Source organism: Symphalangus syndactylus, chromosome 3, assembly GCF_028878055.3.
Source record: "Symphalangus syndactylus isolate Jambi chromosome 3, NHGRI_mSymSyn1-v2.1_pri, whole genome shotgun sequence".
NCBI classification, from domain to species: domain Eukaryota; kingdom Metazoa; phylum Chordata; class Mammalia; order Primates; family Hylobatidae; genus Symphalangus; species Symphalangus syndactylus.
This window is the reverse complement of record NC_072425.2, coordinates 141,377,327-141,402,421: the sequence shown is the minus strand read 5'-3', so window position 1 is coordinate 141,402,421 and position 25,095 is coordinate 141,377,327. Positions and strand designations below refer to the sequence as shown.

At 40.0% G+C, this 25,095-nt stretch overlaps 2 pseudogenes; one reads left to right on the top strand and one right to left on the bottom strand.

Annotated features, from left to right (window-relative positions):
* Positions 1-2,745: 2,745 nt before the first annotated feature.
* On the top strand, positions 2,746-3,684 carry LOC129478423 (olfactory receptor 8B12-like; annotated as a pseudogene).
* An 18,046-nt stretch (positions 3,685-21,730) lies between these two features.
* LOC129478593 (olfactory receptor 8A1-like) lies at positions 21,731-24,712 on the bottom strand (annotated as a pseudogene).
* Between the last annotated feature and the right edge of the window lie 383 nt (positions 24,713-25,095).

The window sequence follows — 25,095 nt, the reverse complement described above, 5'->3', positions numbered from 1 at the left end:
AAAGCCTTTTTAGCCTTCATACCAGCCTCAGTCATTAACCAATATTGTGTGGCTTGTGATTATCTGAATCCTCAACAAGTTCTCTTGACCCTTTATCTTCTTACTATTTTCATAATTTTCTTCCTTAGAGCCAGTAATTTGGCTTAAGATATTGCATTTAAAGTGCAGGATAAAAATGTGATGCCTTGGAGGGTTGCTGGTTAAGCCATGAGTGCCTAATGTTTTAGAAGAGTAACTGATCTTATCAAGTAAACCACTTTTCAAATCTCTTCTGAGTCACTGCTGAAATGTCAGATTACTCTATTTAAAATTAAATCTGTACCCCTTCCTTTTCTCCCCCTCTCCCTGGCTTTTTTTTTTTTTTCATAGCACTTTTCATTTTACCTGTTTTTTTTTCTTTCATTTATATCTTTTTTTTTTTTTTTGTCTTCTCCCACTTGAATGAAAACTTCATGAGGGCAAGAATTTGCTTTTTTTTTTTTTCCCCACCTAAGAACTTAGAAGAGTTTCTGGGACATAGTAGATGCTCAATATGTATTTGCTGAAGGAATATTACGTCTTTCTTCAAGTCCCCATTATCTGACATATTAGCTGTGGGGTCCCTTCCCTGGCCTTCATATCTTGACAAAAATTGATATTAGTTATCTAATTAGTATTTGTTTTCAATTATCAAGCTTAATTTGCATGAACAGGTAGTGCAGGAAAACCAGGGAAGATTTCTTTATTTTTTTGAGCTTGGAAAAGTTTGTATAATTTTTGGTAAATATTGGATGTGAGTGGAATAATGACTCTTCTCTGAAGCCCAGTATTCCCTAATTTGACCTTTCCTGGCTCTAACACTTTCTACCCTTGTCTTATTCCACATATGTCGCTATGAAAGAATATCTGAGACTGGGTAATTTATGAAGAAAAGAATTTTACTTGGCTCACTGTTCTGCAGGCTGTTCAAGACGCATGGTGCCAGCGTCTACTTCTGGTGAGGACCTCAGGGAGCTTCCACCCACGGCAAAAAGCCAGGGGAACTGGCATGTAGAGATCACATGGCAATAGAGGAGAAGCGAGAGGAAAGAGAGGTGCCAGGCTCTCATGAGAACTCATAGAGTGAGGATTCATTCATTACCACTAGGATGGCACTGCCCCTGTATCTCAAACTCTCCTCTTAGGCTCCACCTCCATCATTGGGGATCAAACTTCAACATGAGGTTTGGAAGGTCAAGTATCCAAACTATGGCAGCCATCCTTTAAGGCTGCTTGTTTTTATCTATCAAGAATCTCATGAGATCCTTGTAAGTAAAAATCCTGCTTCAGAGAATTCATTACCATTCACAGGGAGGTAGTACAGCCAGTGGAAAAGACCATGAAAACTGGAGTTAGAGAGACCAGGGTTTGACTTAAGATTCTGGAATCTGATAGCTGTGTGTGTTTCTCACTTTTAAAGCGGAGATTAACATGTCTAATTTATGAGGTTGTTGTGAGAAATAAATGAGGTAAAATCATTTGTTGGATTCTTGGTGTCTGTATGAAGGTGCTGGGTTGGATACAGTGTTTGGTATACAGTAAGTGCTCAATACAAGGTAGCAAGCATTGGTTTTTCCCATAGTGCCTTGTCCTTAATTGTGCTTAAAACGCTGTAACCTGAATGAAAGAATAGGTCATTAAAAGTATGATCAAGAGTGTAAACAAACATTTTCTTTTCCTTAGGGAAGGTGATCTCTGGAGATGGCTCTGAGGGAGCCTCTGTAACTACTCCGAGGTCTCTACTCCAGAATAAAACTCTCCAGACGCCTGTTACCCACGGTGTTAGGAAAGACTGCTGTCTCATTCCTGGAAGCTGGGCAGAAGCCTCGGGGCAAAGTCACAATCAGAGACCGTTTTCTTCAGCTCTGCAAGAGAACCAAGATTCTCAAAGAGAATAAGGATTCTCAAAGTGGAGAAGCAGAAGCAGAGGGGCTGGGCTCCAAGTTGTCACGTTCTTTTCAGCATGGCCACTGGATTTCTGTGAAAGAGATGGGCGACAGGCAGTAGAGAGCAGCACAGTGGCTCCAAGCTGAAGGGGGTGAGTGCCTGTCTGAGCCACCGGGTGCCACAGCAGAGTGGTTAAAAGAAAGCTCAGACCACTCTCAGCTGTCAGAGCCCCGGCTTGTCACTGAAGGCTCAGTGTCAACTGTTAGAAGATAAAAGGAGTAATTTGGATGTTCCTGTGAAGCTCACACTAACTCATATTATTGTTCCTACCTTCAATCTGCATTTATTTAATGATGAGTCATGTTGATAATAGTTCCTGCATCCATTGGTATTTTTTTTTTCCTATAGCACTGTGGATATTTTCCTCTGTAATTGAGTATTATTTAATGATAAGTTTTAAATTGTTAATTTGTGTTAAAAAAAACTAAAAACCAAGTAAACATTGAGAATATACAGTGGAAAATAAAGTCTTTATCCCTGCCACCCTCCACCCCCACTCCCCGCTCCCAAAAAATGCTCAGACCAGGGGAGCAAGACCACAGAGCTCTCCTGCTGCTGCGACTCTGTAGCCCTGGGACTTTGTACAGGTAGCCCAGCCAGGGATGAGTGTGATGCCACACAGCATTTAGAACAGTGCCTATCCCATAGTTAGTGCTCCGTAAATGTTTCTTTTCTTCTCCCTCCCACTACCTTAATTTCCACTAACTTCCTGCTGTGGGTAGCCTTTCTCTCTTTCTGAGTGACTCTTTCTTTTTCTCTCACAGACAGTCCTAGAGGAGAATGCCTGCCGACAACTCCTCCTCCGTGACAGAGTTTATCCTCTCAGGCTTAACCGACCAGCCGGGACTCCAGATCCCCCTCTTCCTCCTGTTTCTAGGTTTCTACGTGGCCACGGTGGTAGGGAACCTGGGCTTGATAACGCTGATAGGGCTCAACTCTCACCTGCATATTCCCATGTACTTTTCCTCTTCAACTTGTCCCTCATAGATTTCAGTTTCTCTACTGCCATCACTCCCAAAATGCTGATGAGTTTTCTCTCAAGGAAGAACATCATTTCCTTCACAGGGTGTATGACTCGGTTTTTTTTCTTCTGTTTCTTTGTCTTTTCTGAATCCTATATTCTATCAGCGATGGCGTATGACCGCTGTGTGGCCATCTGTAACCCACTGTTGTACATGGTCACCCCAGATGTCTCCCCAGATGTGTTTGCTCCATTTACTGGGTGTCTATGGGATGGGGGTTTTTGGGGCTGTGGCTCATATGGGAAACATAATGTTTATGTCCTTTTGTGGAGACAACCTTGTCAATCACTATATGTGTGACATCCTTCCTCTCCTTGAGCTCTCCTGCAGTGGCTTTTACATAAATTTACTGGTGGTTTTTATTATTGTGACCATTGGCATTGGGGTGCCGATTGTCACCATTTTTATCTCTTATGGTTTTATTCTTTCCAGCATTCTCCACATTAGCTCCACAAAGGGCAGGTCTAAAGCCTTCAGTACCTGCGGTTCCCACGTAATTGTGGTATCGCTTTTCTTTGGGGCAGGTGCTTTCATGTACCTCAAACCACCTTCTATTCTACCCCTGGACCAGGAGAAAGTGTCCTCCATTTTTTATACTGCTGTGGTGCCCATGTTTAACCCATTAATCTACAGCCTGAGGAATAAAGATGTCACAGTTGCCCTGAGGAGAACCTTTTGCAGAAAATTAGTCTCTTAAAAATGAATGAGAAAGGGAATCCAAACCTTTGTTAATCAGGGGGTTTCTTTTCCTTTTTTCAGTGAGGGAACAAATGCCAGTGCTTTCTCTCCTATATTTAGAGAAAAATTTTAACTTTTATTCTTAAGTGCACTTACTCCCTGCACTGCTTATCCACCCCAACTATTCCAATTATTATTTTATGAGAATAGTTTCTACTGTTATACAGGGTTTAATCTTGAATAGGCTTATGGAATCATTTACTCCAGTCTCCTCATGCAATACATCACACTCATAAATATTTTGTAGGCTGCCAAAGGACACACATGTGCCTGGTGCCAGAGCTGAAACTGGGGTCCGGGCTCTTGAATTTTAATATAATCTGCTGTGTTTTTCTTCAGCTACGTTTCCTTGTTCCATTGTTTCCCTGATTGATTTCATTTTAAATTGTTTTTTTTTTTTGCATTTAAAGATATCTAATTATATTCATAGTGATGTCATGCAACTTTTCAAGCGTTAATTTTTGGAATAACATTTTTGCAGGAGTGTTGGAAGTGAAAAATGTGGTTGATGTGGTCTTGACAAAAAGATAAGAGAAATTTTTAAAGAATTTTGGGGTGTGTGAGTGAGAAGTAGATTAGGTTCCTTATAGAATCAAGGATGGTGCCCATGGAGATGGTATAGAGCCTTGAGTCAAGGCTTACAATAGAAGGCCTTCTTAGGGAGAGATAAACAGATTTGAGGGAGTTAAGTTTGTTAGATACAAGCTTTATTCGTTATCTGAAGATTAACGGAGACAGAATTTGGAGCCTCACCTCAAAGGTCTGAATAATGTAAATTAGTAACAGATAGCTCTGGATAAGTGAGTCATTAGAACCACAGCAGCCAACTAGTTGTTAGAGGAAGCAATTGCCATTATATATTTAAGACATTGCATATATCTGTGACCTTCTATTAATAACAATAGGGCATAAAGGGAAGGGATGGTGGTCTTAGGAGAGGTCATATATTCACAGCATTGGGTAAGTGGAAGTATAACTTTGTATAAAGAATGAGAATAATAATTTTTTGATCTGAATACATGAGTAATGGTAACAATTCTTTCAAAAGTCATGGCATATGAACTGTCTGGAAGATAGTTTAATTCACAAACTTTGAAAAGTCATCTTCTATTAGAAAAAGGGGAAGTTTGGATTAATGTTTAGCTTTTTTCCTTTGGAATCTTTTGGTTTAATGAAGATATAATTAAGGAAATGAAAGTGTAGGGGAGGATTGTGTTTTGATGCTAAACGAGAGGAATGATTATTAAATTCAAGACACATGGATTGAGGGTGCAGTGGGAATGGTGGAGAACCAGTACAATGAAAACATCCTACTCCTTCTTAAATTGAAATATAAATTTTACAGTGATGTGCACAAACATTAACTGCTCAATGATTTTTTTTTCACATTTATAAGGTTATGATTACACACCTCCACCCAAATGAAAATATAGAAGATTTTTATCATTTCAGGGTACTCCTGCCCGCCCTTTCCCAGTAATTACTACTCCCCATGCTCTTCCTGGAAATATCCACTATTCTTACTTTATCATCACAGTTTCATTTTTCTCATGCTTGAACTTCATATAAATGTTAAATAGTGCATTTACTTTTTTATGTTTCACTTAACATAGAGAGTCATGTGAGATTCATCCATAATACTTTTCTTGGTTATTGCTGTTTATTTTAGTATTCCATTGTATGAATGTAGAGCAATTTGCTTATCAATATCTTCTTTATGGACATTTGCCTTGTTTTCAATTTCTACGTTTTATTAATAAAGCTATTATAAACATTTTTTTTTGAGACGTAGTCTCGCACTGTTGCCCATGCTGGAGTGCAATGGCATGATCTTGGCTCACTGCAACCTCCACCTCCCGGGTTCAAATGATTCTCCTGCCTCAGCCTCCTGAGTAGGTGGGATTACAGGCACCTGCCACCACACCCAGCTAATTTTTGTATTTTTAGTAGAGACAGGGTTTCACTATGTTGCTCAGGCTGGTCTCCAACTCCTGACCTCGTGATCTGCCCGCTTCGGCCGCCCAAAGTGCTGGGATTACAGGCATGAGCCACCATGCCTGGCCTAAAAACATTCTTGAACATGTATTTTGCTGGAAATATACACTTATTTTTGTTTGGGTATATACCTAGATGTAGATTTTATGGGTCACAAGGTAGGCATATGTTTAGCCTTCTAAATGCTATCAAATTGTCTTCCAGAATATTTAAACTGATTTGCACTCCCATCAGCAAATTCCAGAAAAGGATACTCTTCATCCTTATTTTCAGTATTTTTCATTTTAATTACTCCGCTGGGTGTGTAGTACAATATTGTTTTAGTCTTTTAAATATTTCCCTGATAAATGATTTTTTTTTGACGTAGTCTTGCTCTGTCACCCAGGCTGGAGTGCAGTGGCATGATCTTGGCTCACAGCAACCTCCACCTTCCAGGTTCAAGCAGTTCTCCTGCCTTAGCCTCCCACGTAGCTGGGATAACAGGAGCCTGCCACCATGCCTGGATAATTTTTGTATTTTTAGTAGAGACGGGGTTTCACCCTATTAGCCAGGATGGTCTCGATCTCCTGACCTCTTGATCCGCCCGTCTTGGCCCCCTAAAGTGCTGGGATTACAGGCATGAGCCACCATGCCCAGCCTCAACACTATTTTTAAGTGGCCAAATGACTTGAACAGGCACTTCACAAATGGTGATGTCCAAATAGCTAATGAACATATAAAAAGTGCCCAACAAGGGTGGGTGTGGAGGCTCATACCTGTAATCCCAACACTTTGGGAGGCCAAGATGAGAGGATCACTTGAGCCCAGGTATTTGATAACAGCCTGGGTAACATAGTGAGACCTCATCTCTACAAAAAATAGAAAAAGTGGTCAGGTGTGGTGGCATGTACCTATAGGTCTAATTGCTCAGGAGGCTGAGACAGGAAGATAGCTTGAGCCCAGGAGTTCAAAGCTCCAGTGAGTCATGATCACACCATTGCACTCCAGCCTGACAACAGAGCAAGACTTTGTCTCTTAAGAAAAGGTCAGGAGTTCGAGGCCAGCCTGGCCAACATAGTGAAACCCCGTCTCTACTAAAAATACAAAAATTAGCCAGGCGTGGTGGCAGGCTCCTGTTATCCCAGCTACTTGGGAGGCTATCCTGGCTAATATGATGAAACCCCGTCTCTACTAAAAATACAAAAAAAATTAGCCTGGCGTGGTGGTGGGCACCTGTAGTCCCAGCTACTCGGGAGGCTGAGACAGGAGAATGGCGTGAACCCAGAAGGCAGAGCTTGCAGTGAGCTGAGATCGCGCCACTGTACTCCAGCCTGGGTGACAGAGCGAGACTCCATCTCAAAAAAAAAAGTGTTGTTAGTCTTTTATCTTATTGATTAGAATTTTTTAAAAAGTGTATTCTGGATATGAGTGCTTTTTCAGACACACACATTGCAGTTATCTTTACTCAGTCTCTGGCTTGCCCCATGACCACTCGTTAATTATGTTCTTTGATAATGATATTTTAATTTTAATAAAGTTCATTTGTCCACTTCTTTTACTGTTCATGCTTTTTTCTGTTTAATTTTTTCCTACTACATAGTCACAAAGTCATTCTCAGGTTTTCCTTTGAAAGCTTCATGATTTTTCCTTTAATATTTAGATTTTAGATCAATTTTAAATCAGTTATGTATGGTGTGCAGTAGTAAGTTTTATTTCTTTCATAAAGATATTAAGTTGCATCAGCATCATTTATTGAAAAGACCTTCTCTTCTTCCTGAATTGTATTGGCTATATTTGTATGTGTGTATTTGAAGATCAAGTGACAATAATTTAGTGGGACTACTTTGAGAGAAATTGACATGGAGCTAAAGTGCTGTATTCTCCCATACAATGGTGAATAGTAACGAGGAAAACAGACATGCTTGTCTTGTTTCGAAGTGGAATTTCATACCTTTCATACCTTTTACTTTATTTTAAATAACTTTTTAAAATTTAATTTTCAATTGTTTATTAGTAGTATGTAGTAGCACAGTTGTTTTTTGTATACTGAATTTGTATCTAGCAACTTTTTTATTGCACTTACAAAATCTAATTGTTAACTAAACTTGACAAAAGAGAAACTAAGAATTTGAACTTTGTTTTTTCTGTATATACTCATGTAATCTGCAAATAAAGACAGGTTTGATTCTTCCTTAATGGTCTTTATACCTTTTATTTATTTTATTTTTTTCATTGTCCTGTCTAAGACTTCCAATACAATGATTAATAGAGATGAGAATGGATATCCCTGTCTTGTTTCTGACCTTAGGGTAAAGGCATTAAGGCTTTCACTGTTGAACAAGATGTTTGCTGTAGGGTTTGTTTTCTTCTGCAGATGGCAGTAATTAGATTATGGGTGGGTGATTAACAGCTTCCACTTAAGAAGGAATATATTTTTCTTGAGAATACACGTCATGGTAAAAAATTAAACAGTAAAAAAAAGTATACAGTAGAAATAAGGTTTCCTTTCATGTCAGTTCACTCATGCTTATGTTCTTCCTCCTGGATGCAACTATTCCCAGAAATAGAATAGGTATATACAAGCATATCTCTGTACCTTCTATCTACCTACATATTTATGTATCTAGAGACCCTTTTTTGTTTTGAAATTTAATAAAAGGGGATTTAGGGATGTATCTTCCAATGGAAATGACTTAAAGAGGAGGGAGCACAGGACATTATTAGGCAACAAGAAGAGAAATCAAACACAGAAGAGGCATGGGTTAGAAAATGAACAGGACAGAAGAGAGGAGAGGAAGCAACAGAGCTAACCCATGGTAATTTCAACTCTGGCAACATTTTGGTTTCTTCTGATTTTCCACCTCCACCCCATTATTTGATCACCTGTATCTTTGCTTGATTGTTGCTGTCCTGGAGGAAGAGACATTGAGCTCTTAAGAGGTCAGAATGGCAAACATTTTCAATTCAACAACATTTAAGTATTAACTTATATATCTATTTTAAAAAATAAGAGATGGTTTGAGCTCACAGAGGTTGGAAGTTATAACTCTTATCTTCACAAGTAAAAAGCCAAACAAACTGAAAATCAACTACTTTTCTTAGAGCCATCAGCGAATTGAGGTCACAGAACAAACTGACTCCCTGAAAACTGTAGAAAGAAGTGAGAAGAGAATAAAAACTGCTTATCCAGAGCAGAAACTACTGGAGTTAGTATGCATGTGTGTACATATCTATATGAACACAGAACACCTGAGAGGTAGCTGATGAATTGCTGGAGTCCGAGTGTGGACCAGCTTGAAAGGTAAAAACTCCAGGGAACCCAGTCTTAGTGGGGGAGTCCCCACACTGTTGGGAGTTCTACCTCCAGGAGACCCACCGGGTTTTCATGGTGAAGATCAGAGACTACTTCCTCTAGTGTTGGACACGGAGAGGGGAAAACGAACCATTTCAAAATACACTCCGAGCTTTTTGTTCTCACTTAACCTCCCAGAAAACCATACTTCATTCTACACAATATTGGGGAAGTGAAATTGCCAACTTCAGTCCCCTCCTGCTCTCTCTAGTCTTTCTGTCTCACCTAAGGAGTAGAAAGAGCTGAGAAGCACTTGTGAAGGTCACAGCCCCAGGGAATAGGCCAACGAAAAGGCCGAGACTTAATCATAGCAATAGAGAATGTTTTGCCTCCTGCCCACACTTTACTATCACATCCATTAATCTCCTGTATAAAAACAGGGGGTTACAGTACAGCTCAGACTCTGTTTAAGAGAGTTTCTAGGGAAATCCTGAGACAACAGGGGGAGACAAGATGGTACTAGAGAAAGTTGAAGCTTTAGACACCTACAGCTACAGTAAACAGTAAACAGACAAAACAAGCAACCATACTAAGGTATAAGGGAGGATGTTGGAATGATCAGACTGGGAATTTAAAACAGCTATGATTAATATGCTCAGGGCTCTAATAAAAATAGCAGACATCTGGCAAGAACAGATGAGCAATGTAAGCAGAGAGATGGAAACTTCTAAGAAAGAATCAAAAGGAAATACTCAAAAAAACAAAAACCACTGTAAGAGAAATGAAAAATGTCTCTGATGGACTCATAAGAAGACTGGGTATGGTAGAGGAAAGCATCAGTGGTCCTAAAGATATGTTAACTGACATTTCCCAAACAGAAATGTCAAGAGAAAATAGAATGAAAAAAATGGGACAGAATACGCGAGAATTGTGGAACAATTATAAAAGGCATGACATATGCATAATAAAAATATTAGAAGAGAGAAAAAAAGAAAAAATCCAGAAGAAATATTTAAAATAATAATGGCTAAGAATTTTCTAAAATTAATAACGGACATCAAAACTATAGATCTAAGAACCTCACTAAACAGTAAGCAGGATAAATATTAAAAAGTCTATACCTAGCCATATCATATTCAAATGGCAGAAAACCAGATAATAGAAAAAAATCTTGAAAGAAGCCAGAGGAAAAATACCCATCTTACTTGTATGATCTTATCTATGAAAGAATAAGGATAAGAATTACATTAGACTTCTATTCAGAAACCATGCAAGCAAGAAGAGAGTGGAGTAACAGATTTAAAGTGCTGGAAAAACAACAACAGCAACAACAATTCACCAACCTAGAGTTTTGTATCTGGTGAAATTATCCTTCAAAAGTAATGGAGAGTTAGGTAAAAACTTTTTCGGACAAGCAAAAGCTGAGAGAATTTGTTGCTGGTACAGCTGTCATGCAAGAAAGGAGTTCTTCAGAAAGAAGATCTACATAAAAAAAGGGAAGTCATTAGAGGAGGAATAAGTGAAAGTTAAATAAACTCCTTTTTCTTAGTCTTAATAAATCTAACAGAGAAATGATTGCTAAAATGATAATAGCACTAACATATTGGGTAACCATAGCTTATGAATAGGTGAAATTAATGACAGCAATGTTATAAGGGATGGAAGGGAGGGATTGGGAATACTCTGTTATAAAGTACCTGCACTACCCAGGATGTGATATGGTTTTATTTGAAAGTAGACTTCTATTAGCTGTAAATGCACATTGCAAACTTTAGAGTACCCACTAAAAATTTTTTTAAAAGTATAATTGATCAGCTAACAAAGGAGGAAAAGATAGAATCAATATAAAATTCTTCATTAAGACCAGAGAAGTTTAAAGAAAAGAGACAAGATCTTATCAATAGATGCACAAAAAACACTTGACAAAATCCCGCACCCATTCACGAAAGAACTTCCTGAAAAACTATGAATAAGGGGAACTTTTGTATCTGATAAAGAACCTCTACAAAAAAAAAACCTACTGATAGCATCATACTTATTAGTGAGAAACTAGGTGCTTTCTTCCTATGATCAGAACAAAAACAGGATGCTGCTTCTCACCACTCCCATTTAACATGGTATTGGAAGTCCTTGCTAATGCAACAGTAAAAGAAAATGATGTAAACAGTATACAGATTGGGAAGGAAGAAATAAAACTTTGTTTGCAGCTGACATAAATGTCTGTGTTGAAATCGCAAAGAATGAACATAAAAAAATCCATGGAACCAATAAGCAATTATAACGAGTTTCAGGAGACAAAGTTACTATAAAAATAGAAAAAAATATAAAAAGTTAATTGCTTTCATGTATACCAGCAATGGATAAATGGAATTTGAAGTTAAAAACACAAAACCATTCACATTAACACTTGAAGTGTTTAGGAATAAATCTTACAAAATATGTACAAAATCTCTATGAGGAAAACTACGAAACTCTGATGAAACAAATGAAAGATCTACATAAAGAGCTATTCTATATTCACGACTAGAAAGACACAACATTGCTAAGATTTAAGTTCCTTCCAACAGATTTATAGATTCAATGCAATCACAATAAAAATCCCAGCAAGTTATTTTATTTATATCAGCAAGCTGATTCAAAAAGTTATATGGAAAGGGACAAAACTCAGAGTAGCCAACACAATTCTGAAGAAGAATAAAGTCAGAAGACTGATACCACTTGATTTCAACACTTACAATGAAGTTATATTATTGAAGACAGTGTGGTATTGGTGAAAGTATAGATACATAGATGAAGAATATAAATTCATTGAGGGCGTGGTTACCTCAACATTGCTTGGAAGAGTGACTGGCGTGGATGCTTAATAACTATTTAGTTGGTGAAAGAATGAAGGTTCCAGGAGGTTTAGAAAATTATTTTTTACAAGGCCACGTTTGATTTCCTGAAGCCATTAATTTAAACACATTTAAAGAGAACAGATAGCATCTCAAAATATAAGTGAATGGCCCATTCTCTTCACAGTGGTTGCTCTCTGTTCTTGAGAGTTCATTCTACATCCACCCCTCCGTCTTCTTTACCTCTGAGTGAGAAGGATCTTTTCCTAAAGGGACTCAGGTATAAGTGGGAAGTGTAGTGCACACAGTCAGAAATTAGCCTCATTAGGGCAGCACTTTATAAAAAGTGGAGATTCTACTTAAATGTTTTTTTTTCTACTTAAATGTTTTTTGTCAGCTCTCATCTTCATAATCTTTATCTAGCAGTCAATTAGGGTCCTCAGAAAACCGGCATCTCTATGTAGCAAAACTTGAAAGAGCACTTTAAGTTTGGACTTCATAGGGACTGCAAAACTTTTTATTTAGAAAAATTGAACCCACCCTTTTGTGGGAGAACTATATATATAAATGACACATTGTAATATAAACACTGTCCAAAGGGTTTATTCCTAATTCAAAATCTCTTTCCTTTTGAATCAGTTTCCAGAAGGAACTGGGGATCCCACTTGACCATTTATGGAAAGGAGGGGAACATAGCCAGTGAGTTGGAAAGGGATCCTGCAATCAATCAATCGAGCTAGATTTTTCTTTAGGGTGCTAGGAACTTGCTCTCTTTTCACTTACCTCCTTCTATTTTTGTAGGTGGCTTCTTGCTTTTCTGGACTCTTACAGGGTTTTTAGGCTTTGCTCCTGCTCAAAGTCTGAATTTTAAGAAATATATCATAGATATAAAAGAATACATATCTAGCAGTTATGTATGATTTAGAAGCTCTAAATTCAGTTCAGCTCACATGCCAGAGTTGTCCTTGTCAGTGGTAGTGGGGCTAGAGTATTTACGCCTTCACACTAATCAGTCATTCCTTCTGGGTTGCCTCCAATGAAGTGCAAATTTCCAAGTAATTTTGCATCTCCTGTGTAGATAAACCACACTTCAGCATCCTGAGGCAAGCTCTCCGGAAAAGAGAAGCAGGAACAGGTGTTTGAATTTCGTGAAAACTTACTTGAAGCTATTGTGCATAAAAATCTGATAAGAGGCCAAGCACGGTGGCTCATGCCTGTAATCTCAGCACTTTGGGAGGGTGAGGTGGGCGGATCACCTGAGGTCAGGAGTTCGAGACCAGCCTGGCCAACATGGCGAACCCCATCTCTACTAAAAAATACAAAAAAAATTAGCCGAGCATGGTAGTGCATGCCTGTAATCTCAGCTACTGGGGAGGCTGAGGCAGGAGAATTGCTTGAACCTGGGAGGTGGAGGTTGCAGTGAGCCGAGATTGTACCACTGCATTCCAGCCTGGGCGACAGAGTGAGACTCCATCTCAAAAAAATAAATAAACAAAAAATAAATAAATAAATAAATAAAATCTTATGGGGCACATAGGAGGAACAATGAAAGGATGTGGTACAATTCCCAACTGACAGGTGTTTTTAGGTTTGCTGTTGTGATGTTAGTGAAACCCACAACCCCAAATTCAAACTGCATTGCATTTGAATTGTCTCTTGAGCTTTTCCTTTGTTTAGTATACTTATCTAAATTTTTAGTTTCTATTTGTTGAGGAAAGTTTTGGTTTTGCCCATTGGAATCAATTATTCCCCCTTAGAATGGAAAAGAGGCCTGTTTTACTGTTAGCGATATCCTTGCTTCCTCCGTCTTTGCTCTTCCCATTTAGAGCTGCAACCACGACTCCGTCCCACTTACCCTGGCCCTGTTCCATTTCTGACGAAAACTAGCAGTTTCCAACAGATCCCGCCCCCCTGGAGGACTTGGATGTCTTCTTGCTGTTCCCGGCCTCCCGTTCCATATGCCTGAGATAGTTGGGTGGCCTACATTTTATCATTTTACTTGTCCTATCCATTTGGGCCTCATTTGTAGGGTTGTGTTTCTGACTGTGCTGATTGTCCTCTGTTTGACATTCAAATGCAGTCTCTGCACTTATCTGTCCTGCACTGTCCCCTGGGAGTCTTGCTGATCTGAACTGCATTAGCAGACTTCCTTGCCCTTTGTCTTAGTGAACAATGCAGGGAAAAAAAAGAGCAAGGCAGGATATTTATTCCTCCGTCCTCTTCCTGTGGGAGTGCTGTGGACCGCATCCATCCACCAGGAGTCACATTCATGCCAAGTGAGGCCCTCCCACACAGTTCTCTCCTTGTCCACTTCAGCCTACACATCGTAATGGTGCCTCCTTTACTAGCCCTGCACTAACCCGGTGATTTTCCTACATCCCACTGACAACACTGTAAACCATATGGGTTTATTCTGTTCTGTAGATTCTGCACCAGAGAGCTGAGGTGGTGAACCAAAAGATCCATTTTCCAAGCTCTTGTCTGGCCAGTGTGGGTATACTCAACTACTTTACCAGGCTGTAGGATATAGGCACAAAGGAAAGATGAAGATTATGATCAGCAGTTACACATCTCTCTTCTCTGCTTGCTCATGGAAAGAATGGTGGAGCAGAGTTTCTTGTCCATGCTCTAAATTCAGGAATCTCATCCTAAGTTGGAAGTGCTGGTGAATTGCTTCAGAGCAGTGTTTCTCTTTCTCAAAGTTATCTACGGTGCAAGCAGGCTTGTAATATAGCTCCCAGAGACATCCCAAATAGGGTAGGATGTCTCTGAAGTGTTTTTGATTTGAGAAACATTTTGTTAAGCTATCTAAAAAAATTATACCCAAATATCCTGAGCTCCCAGGTCGCAGTTCACATCACTGACTAGTACACGAAAATAGATGGATTGAGGGGAAGCTATGTTTTTAAACTTTCTGTTTACTTCTTTGGGGCTTTAAAAAATTAGATATTTTGCACTCAAACACAAGGAGATTTGAGTTATATTTATGGAATGTTGGGAACAAGATTTTACCTGTGGCTATGCATATATGTGAGATATATGTTTCTATGTTGGTCCATAAGAGGAAATACGACTTTGTGCAAATAAATCCTGTGAAGGAGCTGATCTTTGGTTTAAAGCAGATGATTCCATTCCTCTTTGACTGGAAATCTATCCTTCCATGCCCTAGGGGAGCACAGAATGAAAATAATTCCTTCTTGCTCACATTTCCTTCCTTACTCTTTCTAAAGGGGGTTGTTATGCTCCCGACTGCTAGGACTGGGAGACCAAACTGAGCATGTGATGTGCTCTCGCCCAATTTGTAGGGAAGTGATTGTAGCTGGGTTTGTAAAATTACTCTGTGGTGTTAGAAGGCATTAGAGAATTCCATTGTAGTTGCAGATCCAAGCTCTGCCTTCCAATCAACTTTTACCCAAATTAAATCTCCTCTTTTGATCTCCTTTTGACTACTGTATCTTATTTCTCCATTAGTTCTCCCCTCAGAGTGCTGAATGGAGACTGATTGTCCCTGTTACCATTCCTCTCACCCAAATATTCTATCGACCTCTTTATACACTCAGTGATTCATCTCCTAATATCACTTGCTTTTCCCCAAATGTGTAGGGTTTGGGACTCTGGTCATTCCTCTGCCTGGAAAGGTCTGCCCTCTCCTCTGCTGGTCAGCTTCTACCTATCATTCAGGACTCATAGCAATATGTTCCCAGCATAACATAAACCTGACCATGTATTTCTATAGTAACAATGCTATAATGAGACATGGTTTCTGAGGGGAAATTTAGCATCAAATAAAAATATGATCAATGATCTGTCCTAAAAGCAAAATGATACATCATATACAATAAGCAATAATTATTTTATAATTAAAATCAGATCTCCAATTTTATAAAATGAACAATAAACTACTTCCTGTATTGATTACATAGGGCACCTCAATAGTCATTAACCTGTAAATCATAGCCCATGAAAAATAGATCTTTGTCATAACATAGACCATTTAAAATCTAAATGCCAACTATATTCATTTTAATTAAACATTAAATTAATAACTATTTCATTAGATTTAATAAGCATTAACAAATTTGGTGGATTAACTGATGGCTATTATTTTACAAAACTGTCCAGAAAATGTTCCGTTGACATATATGTATATTCAATATATTATGTCTGTGTAGCAAATGAACTCTTTTTATGTTTATTCTATCATCATGAAAGCATCAATGTTTGACTTACTCTTTTTATTTTATTTTATTTTTAAGTTCGGGGGTACATGTGCAGGATGTGCAGGTTTGTTACATAGGTAAATGTGTGTCATGGTGGGTTGCTGCACCTATTAATCCATTACCTAGGTATGAAACCAAGCATGCATTAGCTCTTTTCCCTTATGCTTCGATAAAAGACTTACTCTTTTAAGAAATACCCATTGATATCAACAGCAGATGGATAAATAAATTACATATTTATACTTAGTGTAGGTGCAGCAAGAAGAAGGAATGATCTACTGCATCACCCAACATGGATGATGCTCACAGACATAAGGAACCAGGCATAAAAAGCTATGTGTTAAATGGCTCCATTTATACAAAGTTCAAGGACAGGGAAAAGTAATTGTACGTGATAGAAGATAGAAAAGACTGGGAAGGGGAAGAAGGAATCTTCTGATGTGTTGGAAATATTCTGTACCTTGTGCTGGATAGACATTGATTTGGACACTGGAAATTCCTGCATTTTACCTTTTTTGTTCCTACATTTTATTCCTGCATTACATACAATCTAGAGTGCAGGAGTGTATGTATGCATATCTTACAATGATAAAGGGTTTAAGAACCCCACCAAGAATTTTAGGTGTGAGCAGATGAAGAACGGCGGTCTTCAGAATCTGATCTTTTTATCCATTTTTTTTCCTCAAACTCTATCAAATGCAGCCTGGAAGGTTTAAATACATCCAAACAGAGCACAGTTTTTGTTTGTGTGTGTGTGTGTGTGTGTGTGAAGCAAAAGGAGGGTCTGTCACCCTGTCACTAAGGTGATGATGTATGGGGTTTATGGGAAATCACTGGGGCACGAGAGAGCTGCTGCACAGCCTGGACACTGGCCTCCTTCCACCCCTTCCTCAGCCCTGTGCCAGGCCAGCTTCCACTGTAACCAGTCAGGGTTCTTAGGTGCAAACAACCATATATGATGCTGGTTAACTTGCGCAAGAGGGGAGTTTATTGGAAGGAAATGGGCTATGGGAAAGAACCAGGTTTGAGAACAGGCAGGATTCAGGAGAAGGCAGACAGCCGGAAACACAGCCAAGTCACACCGCAGAAACTGTCAGGATGCTGACGGGCACAACCAACACCACCTCCACAGGCAGCTGAGCACTGCTGGCAGCAGTCCCACCCCGAAATCTCACTACACTCTAGAGCTGTTGCTGGAATATGTTGTCTCTGCCTTCTCCATTATGAACTCTGCATTTCTTCAGAGACATGGTCATGAGTGGAAGCACCCAAGTGGCTGAGGCTGGGTCATGTGTTCGATGGTGGCCGCTTCCATCACGTGGAATCAATATTTAACGTCTCACTTGAATATGCCTGTCTCAAAGTCCAGGTACAGAGGGAGGCTCGCTTTTCCCTCCTCAATCTATGTAGGGCTATCTTTCTTACTGTTGGCTTTTGTTTGAGAGTCTATGTCTCCCTTGGGAGACTGACGCTGCCAATGCCTTTGACTTTGCATAAGAAATCCTACTACCTAGCAGCGTTCATCATTGTTCTCACAGTAAATGAGGGAGTTAGAGTTTGAAGTAGCTTGGACTGGCCTTAAAACCTATATTTTTGCACTGAATGATATTGCTGTATCATTTTAATTTCTCTGAGAACAAGAGAACTAATTATTGCCTGGACCCCACCTTATAACCACAACCTACTAATCAGTCATAATTTTAATCTGTTATAAGTTTGGTTATATTACAGCCTGGTATACTGATAATAGCATACTCTTCTCAGATATAGTAGGCATGAGTTTGTAGCTCTGCTCTTTTACTAACCAGATGTATTGGAGCTAATTATTTTACTATATTAAACTTAGTTTAGTTCCTTGTAAAATAGGAATAATGCCAGTCTCATATGGCTGTTATATTAATGTATGTAATTTATGGAAAGCACTTTTCTTAGTGTCAGATACTTCTTTTCAGTTGATTTCCTTCCTTTCTAAAGGAAATATGAAGTTTATATTCGAAATTAAATTTAGTAAAATTTATTTTTGAAGTACTATATAATAGGTAAGAACATAAAAGGAAGCCACTTCTTGAGTTGCACACCAGTGACAGGTAAGTTCTCTTTTCCCATTTAACAGACAGAGTAACTGACGCTTAGAGACATTCAGTAACTTGCTACTTACAGCTAACATTCCAGAAAAGTTGTGGAAATATTATCACATGCTTTTCCTTTTTTCTTTTTCCTCCCTTCTCATAGAAACAGTTTTGCAATTTTTCTGCCCTTCCCAAGCCTGGCAGAAGTCTTAAAGTTTACTCTGTGGGGAGTTTGAATCGGAGGACCCCTGGACTCTGGATACAAGGCACAGTTGAGGGTAAAGAGACTGAGCTCAAAAGACAGGGATTATGTGAAATTCCTGGAGTTAATCACTGAACTCTCTTAATATGGCTGGCATTATTATTAAGGCCACTCTTTCTCCACCCCATAAATTAGGAGACTGTGGTCTTCTTTCTGGGGAGACTTACCAGCCTATAAGGAAAGACCTAGAGATACTGAAATTGGTGTTCCTCCAAAAAATAGCCCACATGAACCACGATGAGTGACATCCTCCAGTTTCCATGCATGACATAAGCCCACGGAGTGGCTATCAATGTCTACAGTCATTTCCCAGAAGGAGAAATTAGAGAAAACTAATGATATTCTAGTTTTGAGAAAACATTTAGGGATCATTGAGCATTTGAAGAAAGATTACAAGATGAATAAAAGAAACTCGAGATGGCCGGGTGCGGTGGCTCACGCTTGTAATCCCAGCACTTTGGGAGGCCGAGGCGGGTGGATCACGAGGTCAGGAGATCGAGACCACGGTGAAACCCCGTCTCTACTAAAAATACAAAAAAATTAGCCGGGCGTGGTGGTGGGCACCTGTAGTCCCAGCTACTCGGAGAGGCTGAGGCAAGAGAATGGCGTGAACTCGGAAGGCGGAACTTGCAGTGAGCTGAGATTGCGCCACTGCACTTCAGCCTGGGTGACAGAGCGAGACTCCATCTCAAAAAAAAAAAAAAAAAAAAAAAAACTCGAAGCAGAGAATGTTATGTGCATTTACTGTCTATCTAATGGCATGAGAATCTTGAGACTGCTGATCTAATGTGGCAGACCGGAACTTATCTTGACCAGTCTGATCATGTCTGTGGTCACTGGGAAGTTCCTACATGGGATGACCATGAAGGTAGCCTGCCTGTTACTGAAGTTACTGGGAAAGAACTCCTGATGGGAAGCTCTGGAACAAGAACACTCTTTTCCATCAGCACTCTGCAGGAATGGAGAATGAGAGCTGCAACACAACCAATAAGGAATTTTCTGGAGACCACGCTTCACTTCTTTAGAAACTTTCGCATCTGGCAGGCACTGTCTGCCACCTCCTGTGCCCAGGTTTTCTGGTGGGGCCCCGCCGAGCCATGGAAGGAATGGGAACAGCACTCTGCCATCTGCCCCAGGCCAGCGAAATGCACTGACTCTGGATTCTGCTATGGGAATTCTTCTCCTTCCACACAGCTACTGAACCAGACAGGCCAGCCGTGGATGGCATCAGCTAACCTGCATTTTGGCGTCAGGCTCTTATAGTTTTGATGTTGATATCTACCCTGGGATAGGTGACATCTTTTAGAGGATTTATGGCCTGGATTTTGAGCCTAGATGCAGGCTGGGGGTGGTGTTGAAGGAAAGGAGAAGGAGCAGGAAGAAAGCCTTTGGGATTGGTTTCCCATTATCATTTCCCACAAGGAGAAATTACAGGAGCTGATGCATTCCTCATTTTGTGGTGAAAAAACAGGTGACATGAGGTTAGGGCTCCCTCCATGGATAATTCAGTATGCAAATCACATCACAAGAAAAAAGAGGGCCAGGTCTCCCAGCTCGCTGTTGTTCCACATTCTCTCTCTCTCTTTTTTAAGAGTTTTTTTTTTTTTTTTCAGAGCAGTTTTAGGTCACAGCTAAATTGAGAGGGAAGTAAAGAGAGTTCCCACATACCCCCTACCCCAACACATGCACAGCCTCCCCCGCTATCATCATTCCCCAGCAGAGTGGTACATTTGTCACAAAATTGATGAAGCTGCACTGACACCACATTATCACCCAGAATCTGTAATTTACAGCAGGGCTCACTGCCTGTAGCACATTCTGTGGGTTTGGACAAATGTATGATGACATGTATCCACCATTATAGTATCATACAGAGTAGTTTCACTGCTCTGAGAATCATCTGTGCTCTGCCATATTCTCTGTAGTAAGATTTTGTAGTGGATGAACAAGTTGAGAGCTCCAAATTATACATGTAATAATGGTTTGGATGGGGTTTATAAGGAGATGGAAAGGAAAGTAGAGAAGAAACAGAAACAACATTTATTCAGCACATACTATGTGCCAGGCAGTGTTGGGCACCAATCATGTGTAATTAGAGCTTTGGAGGTGGGGAACAGAAAGCCACTCAGAGAGAATAATGCCTTGCCTAAGAACTTTTGAAGCTCTGGGCCCTGAAAAGATTATTGTGGCCCAAATTCCAATATCCATATGATTTAAAATGTTATTTTTCAAGGTAATAAAAAACAAACCTGAAGATAAAATACCTTATTTCTAGGTCTTTCATTGAATATTATGGAGACAATAATAATTCATGTTAACTTTCTCAGTTTTTTGGTCCCTTCTTTTTTGGTCTCCAAAATACATGTTTCGGACAAAGATTTTTTGAACCGTGGGTTATGATTCAAAAGCAGACCACTAGGGACATCAGGGCATCAGCAACAAGGGGAAGCCTGCTGCCAGGAACATGACTGTCAGATCCAAGGGCCACTCCTGGCTCAGCCCCTGGAGGTGGTGCCTGTGTGGTGAGGCAGCAGGGCACCTGAGAGTGTGTGCTCTGCAATTGCATGTGTAAGGAACATGATATTGCTGAGTGTGCGGTGTGCACAGCCAGTCGGTTGCAAGCCCAGGATAGGCAGAATGAGGATGCAACAGCTTCAGGCAGCTGGCTCTGGGGAGAGGATGTTTACAATTCCAGTCTTGGGAGGATCAGTGCTAAGAGCATGAGACAAGTCTCCAAATACAGCAGTCCTCCCTTATCAGCAGCGGATACCTTCCCAGACTTCATGCCTGAAACCATGAATAGTTTTTTTCTATACATACATATCTATAATAAAGTTTAATTTGTAAATTAGGCACAGCAAGAGACTAACAACAATAATAACTAATACAATGGAACGATTATAACAATATGCTTTAATAAAAGCCATGTGAACGTCTCTGTCTCAAATTATCTTGTTGTGCTGGACTCTCCTATTTTCTGACCATGGTTGGCTGTGGGTAACTGAAAGCAAAGCCATGGATAAGAAGGGACTACAGTGTCTTGCCAGGCTGTGAGCCAGAACACTGATAATGACAGGGAGGTTTGCTCTTGAGTAGGTTGCTGGAGGAGGATGCAGACGCTGGCTTCACCAGGGACTGGTGCCAGGATGCTCTCCCTGGGCTGGCCCTGAATAGGTGGAGCCCTGTGGTTTTATGCTGCCCTCTCATTACTGAGGTGTGGGAGGTCGTAGGGAAGGGGAGTGCTCTGGGGCCAGGCCACCCATTTAATTGGAATGGGTGTGGAATTTGATTTGAGTTTTTAAAAAATGCATTGAAGGCCTTCGTTTTTTGGGGGTGAAATTGGAGACACAAGGCTCATCTAGCATTGCTTCCCTTCATGGAACTCTTTGTCCCAGGGATGTTTAGATCTGGGCCCTGAATAATTCCTCCAAACCACCTTGCATTTGGTACAAACTTTATTTCTGTGACCCCAATCTTTTTCCAAAGTGTTTCAATATCATTGTTAGAATTTTCTTTTATACCCATAAGTCTTCTGGAAAAGTTAGGAGAGGCTTGGCCAGGTAGAATATTGAAAAGATGATGAACTTTGAAATTTAAAGGCAAAGGATCCCTACTTGAGTTAAAGAAGTTACATATGCCCCAGCTTCCTTTCATGTAAAATAGAAAAATAATATGCTCTTCCAGGATTGTGAAGATTGATTAAAATATGGCATGAATTGATTTAAAAATATATAGTACAGTACAAGGGTCAACTCTTGCTTTAAATGTGGGCCACACCAGTGTCAACCTATAGGTTTTGGACTTAGTGGGTCAGGGTAATAGGGTAGGCAGAAGTATATAGAAATACATCCTCGAGGGCAGGAAGACAATTATTTATGCAGGACACAAGATTTTGCAGTGAAGTGTATTCCTGCCCTGATCATATGGAAGAAACTATCTCTAAAGGGAGGAAGTTGTGGGCAGACAGTGGAAGGAAAAGATCTGAAGCTATTTTTAAGGAGCTATTGAAATTTGAAGTACACGTTTATGGCAAAACCAACAAGCTCAGAGGAAATGGGTTATCAATTGGCTAAGAATTTGGTAAGTAGAGCAAGACAATTTGGATTTGCTTCCTGGGGCTATCACTTCTGTAAATGCCAGAAAATTACCAATCTCTGTAAATATTAGTTTCCTCATTTATAAAATTAGTTAGTAACAGAATCTATTTCATTAAGAATTAAATGAGATAAAGCATATAAACAGTAACATCTGGCTTGAATTAAGCATCCAATACATGTTAACCATTCATATCATTACTATGAATTTTAAAAAGCTCAGCTCTTATTTATTTATTATTAGCACATGTCAAACTTACATTTCATTTATTAATGAGGCAGCCACCAGGAAGACAAAGAAGCTAGTTCTAAGAGCATTTAAGGTATGGGGACATACCTACAAGATTTTATATATATATCTACAAAATCAAACACATACATGCACGTAGTTAGAAAAATCATGCTGAAATAAGATCGCTTGTTAGATATGTGAATGGTTAACGTCCCACAGAGCAGTACAACCATACTCCTTTTAGAGTTAACTCTATTGAGCTATACAAATTATGACTTATCAATTTATGCAAAACTGTTACCTTATAAAGTTGTAAAATGTCTTGCCCTTTATCAGTTGAAATGTCACAGGACATTTGACTGAAGAGTTTCGATTAAAGTCAAACAGATATTTTAGAAAGTGATCTAGCTTGATATTCAAGAATCAATGATCTTATTTACATTTTTCCATATGGGGATACAATTTTATTTAACACGATTCAAGGAATTTTTTGAAGATACTGAGCAGAAATGAGATACTAAAGATACTGAGATACAGAGATACTAGAAGACACTGAGTGGAAATGAGATAACTGATGATAGGAGACAGGGAAATATGGAAGGGAAAGAAGGAAGAGGAAGGACTGATTAAGGTGAAGGGCTGGGGTGGGTGGCTGGGGTCAGTATATCTAAGGAACATTTGGTCAGAACCAGGGTAGAGTGCAGACTGAGAAAAAGTAATTTACTTCTGGACTCCCAGGAGTATGCTTTCTGAATATAGGAATGGAAGAAGTCTTTGGCACTTCTTGTGAAAGTCTCCTTCTACTGCAATTTACAGGAAGCAGTAGGAGATGAGTGCTGTATCACAGCAGTACGCTCACATGGGTTCTAAGATGAGAACGATTCTCACACGGAGATACAGGCTGGACAATGTTGGAGGGCACTCTTATGAACAGCTGGAATGCATCTGAGAAGACTGCTAGAAGTATGACTACTAGAAAATTGGAAGGAAAGCCACTTGTGGTTTTATAAATCCCCAGAAAGCTTCTTTCCTATATTGGTATCGTATTGGGTTGATTAGCAACTCAAGATAATTACATCTACAACAAAACTTACTCCTTAGTGTTTTCTGCACGGCAGCTTTTACCTCCTTGTTTCCTCAGGCTGTACATTAGGGGATTCGGCACATAGATTACTGTAGTACAGAACACAGAGGCCACATTCTCCTGGGCCAGGGAACTGGTTGTGGAGGGTTTTAAGTACATGAATGCAGTCTACCCGTGGAACATCCCCATAGCTGCAAGGTGGAAGCTGCAGGGGCTGAAGACTTTGGACCTGCCCTCAGTGGTGCTGATGTGGAGGATGCTGAAGAGAATGAAGGTGTAAGAAACAAAAACTGTCAAGATCATGATTCTCAGGTTGAATCTAGCAAAAAAGAAGACTGCCATCTCAACATCATAGGTACTAGATCAGGAGAGCCTCAGGAGAGGGAGGATGTCACAGAAGCAGTGACTGGTGAGGAGTTCACAATAGGGCAGTTTTAATATGAGCCCAGTCTCTTATTGTGGAGACAATGAGTCCCATGGTGTAGACCACAGCCATCAGCAGGGAGCAGGTGACATGAGAAATGATGACGTTGCAAAGCAAAGGGCAACAGATGGCAACATAGTGGTCGCAGGCCTTCACCATCAGCATGTAACACTCAGCAATGACAAAAACCAGGAAAAAGTAGAACTATGACATGTACCCTGCATAAGAGATAATGTTCTTCCACACAAAGTTCACCAGCATCTTAGGGTTAGTAATGGAGGAGTAGCACAGATCCAAGAGTGACAGATTGCTGCAGTAGTAGTACATGGGGGTGTGAAGCTGAGAGTTCAGTACAAATTAGAGTGATCATGCTCAGGTTCCCCACCATGGTGACCACATGGATATCGAGGAAAAGGAGGAAGTGAAAGAGCTGGAGGTTTGGCCGCTTCGTTAATCCCCTGAGACTGAACTCTTTCACTATAGAATGACTTTTGATAGTCATTCTCCTCTGGGTGGGATGTTTGTAGGAATGGAAAAGAAGAGCCCTGTGAAAGGTCATACCTGAATTTACCTGTTGAAGCCAGGCAGGAACATCTGCCCTTGCTTGAGCAGTCCTGGACTCATTCCTGTTCCTTCTCCTTTCTTTCTTTTTTCCTCTGTTCTTTTTTTTTTTTTTTTTGAGACGGAGTTTTGCTCTGTTGCCAGGCTGGAGTGCAGTGGCGTGATCTCGGCTCACTGCAACCTCCACCTTCTGAGTTCAAGTGATTCTCCTGCCTCAGCCTTCCAAGTAGCCACGCCCAGCTAATTTTTGTATTTTTAGTAGAGACAGGGTTTCATCATGTTGCCCAGGATGGTCTCAATCTCTTGACCTCATGATCCGCCCAC